The 8,439-nt window shown below is 44.4% G+C and overlaps 1 pseudogene; it reads left to right on the top strand.

The window, feature by feature from the left end:
* The first annotated feature begins 1,694 nt into the window (after positions 1–1,694).
* Positions 1,695–2,718, top strand: LOC116482117 (heterogeneous nuclear ribonucleoproteins C1/C2-like; annotated as a pseudogene).
* The last annotated feature ends 5,721 nt before the right edge of the window (positions 2,719–8,439 follow it).

Here is an 8,439-nt window from a genome sequence, read left to right as displayed (position 1 = left end):
CTGCCTGAAACAGAGGGAGGATGAGCTGCTGGGTTCCAGGGAAGGTTGGATGTTTGATGGAGATACTGGGGGACACATATGAGCCAGAATTTGTCATCCACCTGACTTGCTCCTTAAACATCCAATCTGATATGGTTTGACTGTGTCCCTACCCAAATCTCATCTTGAATTGTAATTCCCATAATCCCCAGGTGTTGTGGGAGGGACCAGGTGGAAATAATTGAATCATGGGGGTGTTTTCCCCCTATCCTGTCCTCGTGATAGTGAGTTAGTTCTCATGAGATCTGATGGTTTTATAAGGGTTTTTTCCCCCCTTTTTGCCCAGCACTTCTTGCTGCCACCATGTGAAGAAGGATGTGTTTGCTTCACCTTCCACTATGGTTGTAAGTTTCCTGAGGCCTCCCCAGCCCTGTGGAACTGTGAGTCAATTAAATCTCTTTCCTTTGTAAATTACCTAGTCTCGGGTATGTCCTTATAGCAGCGGGAGAATGGACTAATACACAATCCCATCTGCCCAGACATAACCCTGGCACCCCTTTTATGAGGGGCCTGCAGAAGTCATGTGGTGTCACAAAAGAGCAGGTTCACTGGGTCAAGGAAATGGGTTTAACTGTTTGTCTGCCACTTTCTAGATGTACGGCTTTGATCCAATAATCGAATCCCTGTTAGTTTCCTCAGTTGTACGTCAGGATAACAATGCCTACCTCACAGAATTCATGTGGAGATTACAGGAGACAAGTCAGGAAAAACACCAAGCTTAATAAATGGTGCAGAGTAGACATTCAATCAATATTTGTTGAATAAGTGAATGCATTATATATATATATATATTTCACTGTATATATTTACTCACTAGCTATGGAGGGGGTTTATCTAGCTAGTTCTGCTTGGAAGACAAGAATTTTTCATCAGTTTTAGCTGAAACATTCCAATTTAGGAAACTGGGTCAAGCCATATCACTGTGCATTAATTATAAGTTGTGATTCCAGCAACCTGTAGGAAGATGAGAAAATGGTCCAGTACCTGCAGTTTTCCACAGCAACAAATGTACCTCTGACAGTTTCCATAATCACCACCCCTTTCAATTGCTTGGGCCTTCATTGCTTACAAAGAACTGCTCACACCCGTGATCACATGTAACTCACCTTCAAGGATGATCGTGTTATTCCATTTTGTAGATGAGAAAATTAAGGCTCCAAGAGGTGAAAGAACTTGCTTAGATCATGCCTGGTGGTTGGTGGCAGAGAAGTTGGAATCTCTGGGATGTGCCTAAATTGACTATTGCTACAGCATGTGCTTGGTTACTTTGTTAAAGGCATAAAGGATGAATTCAAGGAGGATCCTGCCTAGTGTTATCTGCCTCTGGCTCCCCTGAACCCCTCAGGTAGAGGTTCTGAGGGTCCCATCTATATATTACAGCCTATCCCTGTTCCAGAGCCAGTTTGGAAGGAGACAGAGGAGAGAAGCAGCCTCAATCCTGTAGACTTATGGGGCCACAGGAACTATTTCCATAATATCATTTCATCCTGGGACCTGATAGCCCAGCCAGCTGTCATCTACTTGGAAGCCATGGAGATGTGGCCAGAGAACTTGGGTCAAGTCCAGCTCAGGGGTGGTGGTGTTTATCTGGAGTGACAAGATGTTATACAGTGAGGAAAAAACCTACTATTGATTTTTTTGTGAAGCGACGAAGACTGAGTGGTTGTGGCCGTGTTGATGACCTCGAGCAGCAGTTGGCTTCTCCACGTAGAACCCGGGAGTAGGAGACTCAGAATCGAATCTCTTCTCCCTCCCTCCTCCTGCTTTCAGCTTTGTGAGAGACCTTATCAACAAACGCAATGGCCAGCAACGTTACCAACAAGACAGATCCTCGCTCCATGAACTCCCGTGTGTTCATTGGGAATCTCAACACTGTTGTGGTCAAGAAATCTGATGTGGAGGCAATCTTTTTGAAGTATGGCAAAATTGTGGGCTGTGCTGTTCGTAAGGGCTTTGCCTTTATTCAATATTTTAATGAGAGAAATGCCCAGGCTGCTGGAGCAGGAGAGGATGGCAGAATGATTGCTGGCCAGGTTTTAGATATTAACCTGGCTGCAGAGCCAAAAGTGAACGAGGAAAAGCAGGCGTGAAATGATCTGCAGCGGAGATGTATAGCTCCTCTTTTCACCTGGACTATGGCTATCAAGGTGATTATGATGATATGATGTACAGTTACTCAGTACGTGTGCCTCCTCCTCCTCCTATTGCTTGGGCTGTAGTGCTCTCGAAACGTCAGCGTGTATCAGGAAACACCTCACGAAGGGGCAAAAGTGGCCCCAATTCTAAGAGTGGACAGCAGGGAATCTTCCAAGTCTGGAAAGTTGAAAGGAGATGACCTTCAGGCCATTATGAAGGAGCTGACCCAGATAAAACAAAAAGTGGATTCTCTCCTGGAAAACCTGGAAAAAACTGAAAAGGAACAGAGCAAACATGCAGTAGAGATGAGGAATGATAAGTCAGAAGAGGAGCAGAGCAGCAGCTCCATGAAGAAAGATGAGACTAATGTGAAGATGGAATCTGACGGGGGTGCACATGACTGTGCTGAGAAGGCGGACCTACTGGATGATGATGATAATGAGGATGGGGGATGACCAGCTGGAGTTGATCAAGGATGGTGAAAAAGAGTCTGAGGAAGGAGAGGATGACAGAGACAGCACCAATGGCATGGATGACTCTTAAGCACACAGTGGGGTTTAGAAATCTTATTCCATTATTTCTTTGCCTAGGCACTTGTCTAAGATCAAATTTTTCACCAGATCCTCTCCCCTAGTATCTTTGGCACATGCTCACTGTCCTTCCCATCCTTGTCCTTCCCATGTTTATTAATTCATATTGCTCTGCGCCTAGTCCCATTTTCACTTCCTTTGGCACTCCTAGTAGTTTTGTTAAGTCTTACCTTGTAATTTTTGCTTTTAATTTTGATACCTCTTTATGACTTAATAAAAAGGATGTATGGTTTTTATCAACTGTCTCCAAAATAATCTCTCGTTATGCAGGGAGGACAGTTCTTTTCATTCATACATAAGTTCAGTAGTTGCTTCCCTGACTGCAAAGACAATCTTATTTAGTTGAGTAGCTCCTGAAAGCAGCTTTGATTAGAAGTATGCGTGTTACACCCCCACATTAGTGTGCTGTGTGGGGCAGTTCAACACAAATGTAGCAATGTATTTTTGTGAATGAGAGCTGGCATGTCAAATGCATCCTCTAGAAAAATAATTCGTGTTATAGTCTTAAGATTTGTTTTCTAAAGTTGATACTGTGTGTTATTTTTGTGAACAGCCTGATGTTTGGGAACTTTTTTTCCTCAAAATAAACAGGTCCTTATGAAACCAGGAATTTGGAGGGAAAAAAACCCTGTTTTTTAAATTTTTGTATTTTATTATTGTTTACTTCAAACTCTTTGTTTTACAGAGTCCTCCACAAAACCCCCAGAATGTACTAGATATATTTTTCTTGAAGTCATAATCATTATGCCTACCAACATAACATTACTCAAACTCTATTTCATTGAGATGCATGTTGCATTGAGGAGTCAAATAACTTGACAGAGAGTGGAGATTGTTTTTCAAAACGGCTTTTACATCCTAATGAAAGTTTGGGAAGTATATCCTGTCTGTCTTTTCATCAGTGCTTTGTGGTCCAGCTGGCACCCTTTTTGAAGTTTTTGTTGTGTGCTAAATTGTTTTGTCCTTAAATAGGAGAGGCTCAAAAACATTAGGATTTCAGGAAAATTGCAACAGCTGGAAAATGGAACCCCTGCTTTCTTCTATTTTGTCCTCTTAATTACTCTTTATAGCCCCAGTTACCTTCTGAATTCTGAAGTGTTACCTCAATGTTACTGAAAACAAGAAAACTCTTATTTCCTGATATTCCATAGTCTGCCTTCCCAGGTGATTGAGAACATAGAGAATGTTACACATTTATTGTACCCTAAATAATCTTTTACTCATGTTAGCTAATCTTTGTGTTTTCTCTCAACTTTATTAATTGCAGTGATTGCATTTTTAGCATCCAGTCTTCTTAAGATGGATACATTAAACAGCTACCAGTGTTGTGATACCTCATCCTTGAAAGGCCTAGTTCATTTGTGTTTTATACTTCAGTTTTTCCAGCACAGCAGAAAATGGCACTTATAATTTTTGTGCACACAAACCTTGGATTCACCTATAAAGTTTCTATTGTTTCATAGCATGCAGCCCTGGTATTTTTTCATCCTACTGCATCACGGGCAAAACTCATGTCTTATTTATAAGGATTTTGTAGATCATTTTATATAACAGGTGACAAAAGCAGAATAGAAAGAAGAGGCTGAACTATGGACTACCCTTGGAGCCCAGATACATGATATAAAGGCACTTTCTTTTGTATGTTAATCGGTTAATAATACTACCCACTTGATGTTTTCTGATCTGATGTGATCTCATGTTACACAAACTTTCAGTAAGTAACCCGTGACTAGAAAATAAACTGGATACTTAGGAAAAACAGAAAACAAACAAAAAACCCTACTATCTATTCAGTGCCTCCTATGTGCTGTGCCTGCATTATCCATAATCCCCAGGGCATCTTGCGATACTATTACTATTATTCCCTTTGTATTGATGGTGGAACAGAAGATTGGAGAGTGACATCTTACACAGCATCTCAAAGCTGGCAGTGGTCCAACAGTTCAAATCCAGATCTGTGTACTATGATCCCATACTTTTCTCATCAAGGGGACTAAGGGGCTCCTGTAACAAGGCTAACTCTAGTGTCCTCTTCCTGGGGAGAGCTCAGTCACAGACTTTGATCACTACTGCTACTGGGAAGGTAGGAATTAAGCACAGTGCTCTGTTTGGATCCAGTAATTGAATTATACTCAACTATTGGATTCCCACAGAGTGTCTGTGCAGATGGAACAGGGCCTTCCTCCCCGACCCTGTGCATGTGCAGGAGGAGAGGCCTGACAGGGGGAACCAGGCTGGAGTTTGAGCACCAGTAGCTGTAAAGACCACCTGGGGACTCTGCATAAGACTCAGCACCTGCTGCCTCTGGGGCCGGGGGTTATGGTCTTCTTCTTCCCTAAAGGCTGCCACACTTACCTGGCTCACTCCTTTCTCTTCCTCCTTGGGGGAGGGGAGTGTCTGATAAAATTGATAAGATTGAAAAAAGAACCTGAAGTTGGACCCATCAACCCCTCCTAAGTGCTTTCCCCTTTGGCCCTCATGCATGTGAGCACAAGTTTTCCTCCTGTCCTCTCCCTATCTGATGCTGTGCCCTGTTAGGGACAAGCCTGTAGTTTTGGGTGGGTAAACCCAATTCAGGGAAATGTATTGGGGAACTCGATTGCAGCTGCAGATCCAAGGTGCCTTTACCAGTTTAGCTTTACCTGCTATGAAGCAGACTCTTTGGTGACTACTTTGTCATATTGCTTGGAGCCCATTGGGGAAAGAGGATGGATTGATTTCCATCTCAATGGTTGCCCTGAAATGCCAATGTAGGGAATATGGGTGAGGAGAGAAGTAACCAGAGGGGGCGTACTGGCATGCCTTCACCATGTAGTTGTTTCTGCTGTCCCAGAAACAACTGAGATGTTGTTTCTCAATTGGATGGACACTCCTGAGATACTTTGCTGCTTGCTCCCCTGCTCTCCAAGCCCTCAATGTTTATAGATCCCAGGGCACCTGGCACACCTGGATTGAGGCCCCAACCTACCCTCTAGGCTCCTCTCCCCCATCCTCTGACCTGCCTAGTCTGCTCTAGCACAACACCCTGAATGCCCCACTCAATTCCAACATCTGTGGCACCCTTCTGCCGGCAATGCTGAGGGTTAAATTGGAGAACCTGGCAAGAGCCTTAGAGGCCATGATGCTCAACTCTCCCTCCAGAGAAGGGGCTATCTGGACTTGGCTTTCTTGTCTTGCTTCTTGGAGCAACCACTCCTGGGACTTGGTATTTCTGGTTCTTCTAAAACATTTCTTTAGATTAGAAATCTGACTCCTTGATACTTACGTCTGGTGCAGATGCTGTCTGTGCCACCTCCACATATTCCAGGCAGCCCTCCCCAGGCACTTGTTCCCTCTCTGGTCCCCTGTGCCATAGTAATTAGATGGTGTTTCATCATCCAGTGACATGAAACAAGCATTGCTAACTTTTTCCTTCCCTCTCTCGAAACCTGCCGTATCTTCTCAAGCAGTTCGGAACTCCTTGAGGGTGAGGCTTTGCTCCAGCCATCTCTTTACTCCTCCCACTTAGCACAGAGGAGGTTTCAAGAAAGCCTACACAATTATCTGGGCCCAACATCTTGTCCATCTCCCAACATTTCAACATGGAACCGAAGGGGTGGGTTGTGCAAATGGCCCCATTTGCTCATTGCCCACTGAGTATCCATTGGTCAACCTGGACTTTAAGTTGCTCACCACCTGAAGGAGGAAACTGACATGCAAGCAGAAAATCAAAATACAGTGCAACCTCGCTAGAAAGGAGGCCTATAGAGAATGCTGCAGGAACATAGGAAGGAACAATCAGCAGACCAGTGCTAGGGTGAGCTGGACCCAGAAAAGCTGAGCCTGGAAGGAGGGGCAGGAGTATCTCATCGACATGGCATACGAACCAGTAGCAGCAGGGAGCAGGCTGGAGAGCTCAGGCTTCCCATTCACCAAGTGCCTCAGAGGTGGCCTTTTATCTCCAATTGTTAGACAGCCACAGAGATACATGGACAGTTTTGAAAGAAGGTTATCATCATATGACTATAAACTACTGTTCCATACTTAGGGTGACCAGCTTGGCCTCATTCACCAAGAACTTTTCTGATTTTAGCACCAAAGTCCCTTCAATCCCAAGCAGATCAGAGTGGATGGTCACTTAGACCTAAGTCTGGAATGGTAGTATGAATTATTATATGCTATAAATCCTTTAATTATCTTCAGACCAGCACAATTAAATTGTATTGTAATATTTTTGTGCCAATAGTATTAGTAGGTTAGTTGCAAACATTTAAAATTTGTTGCTCCCCGCCTTTTTTTTTTTTTTTTTGAGACAGAATCTCTCTCTGTCACCCAGGCTGGAGTGTAGTGGCATGATCTCGGCTCACTGCAACCTCCAACTCCCAGGTTCAAGTGATTCTTGTGCCTCAGCCTCCCAGGTAGCTGGGACTATAGTTGTGCACCACCACGCCTAGCTAATTTTTGTATTTTTAGTAGAGACAGGGTTTCACCATGTTGGTCAGGCTGGTCTTGAACTCCTGGCTTCAAGTGATCCACCCACCTTGGCCTCTCAAAGTGCTGGGATTACAGGCATGAGCCACTGTGCCTGGCCCCTGCTACCATTTTTGAAAACTTGTATGAGGATTTCTTTATATTTTAAAAGTACTGAATGCTTCAGTCTTTGAGAGACTCTGGCTACGGGCAGAGGATGAGGTGAGAAATGGCAGGGTGTATTTGGGGGCCTGCAAATAGTGGGAATATCGAGGCCCAGGGGACATGCTTTTGTGCAGGAAGGGTTGTGGAGGGGACCCTGAAGGGGTGGACAGTGGTCACAGGGCCCCATGGACCAGGCCAATGATTCCATTTCATTGCCTTAGGAAGCCAAAAAAGATGTCACGCAGAAAAATGTCATGGTGGGACCAGAAATTCCATGTGGATGCAATTTTGGAGAACTGATTAGGGTAGGGGGTGTAGAGGCCAACATCAGAGGCAGGGAACCATTATGGGGGCCGCTGTATCAAGCAGGTACGGTTCTATAGATATGGAGAGAAAGGCACCTTTAGTAGGCGAAAATAGGATTAGGTGATTGGCTCATTGGTTGAGGAGGTGACTCACTTGGGCTCTGGGTGATGAGGCATTGCCAACCACCAAGACAGGAATTTAGTCAGGAAAACAGCTTCAGAGGGAGATGCTGCAATTGCTTTGGGATGTGTTGTTTGGGCCCTGGGACCACCAAAGATTTAAATGTCTGGAACTTAGGAGAGAAACATGGGCTGGAGATAAATATTTGGGTGTCATCCACCTTCCAAGTCCAAGGCAATTGAAATGGACAAGCAACAAATGGAGGATAGGAATGAAAATGTTAAGAGGCTTCAGCCCAAGGAGTGAGGGGAGGGTTGATGGTTGAACTGGCCTGACCAGTTTAGTGGCTTTTGCTAGTGTCTTCAAGGTACATGTGCAATGTCCAATCCTCAGGAACCGTCTGGAAACTCTGTCCTTTCTTGCATGACCTAGATAACATGACACTAATAATACCCATTGGCTTCTCAGGATTGTGAATGCACAGGGCTTACTATGCAAATAACCTGTTCCGTGGCACAGACAGGGCAGGCAGATCATTCCCACATTCCTGTCCTCTCCCAGTATTCTGGAATTGTCTGCAGCTGCCAGTGCATAGCCCTGTCTTCCTGCAGGTATGTGAAAGCTTGTATGTGAG

Source organism: Hylobates moloch, unplaced genomic scaffold, assembly GCF_009828535.3.
Source record: "Hylobates moloch isolate HMO894 unplaced genomic scaffold, HMol_V3 SCAFFOLD_14, whole genome shotgun sequence".
Classification (NCBI taxonomy): Eukaryota; Metazoa; Chordata; class Mammalia; order Primates; family Hylobatidae; genus Hylobates; species Hylobates moloch.
Note: the sequence above shows the minus strand (reverse complement) of the source record. Positions and strands in the feature narration are given on the sequence as shown.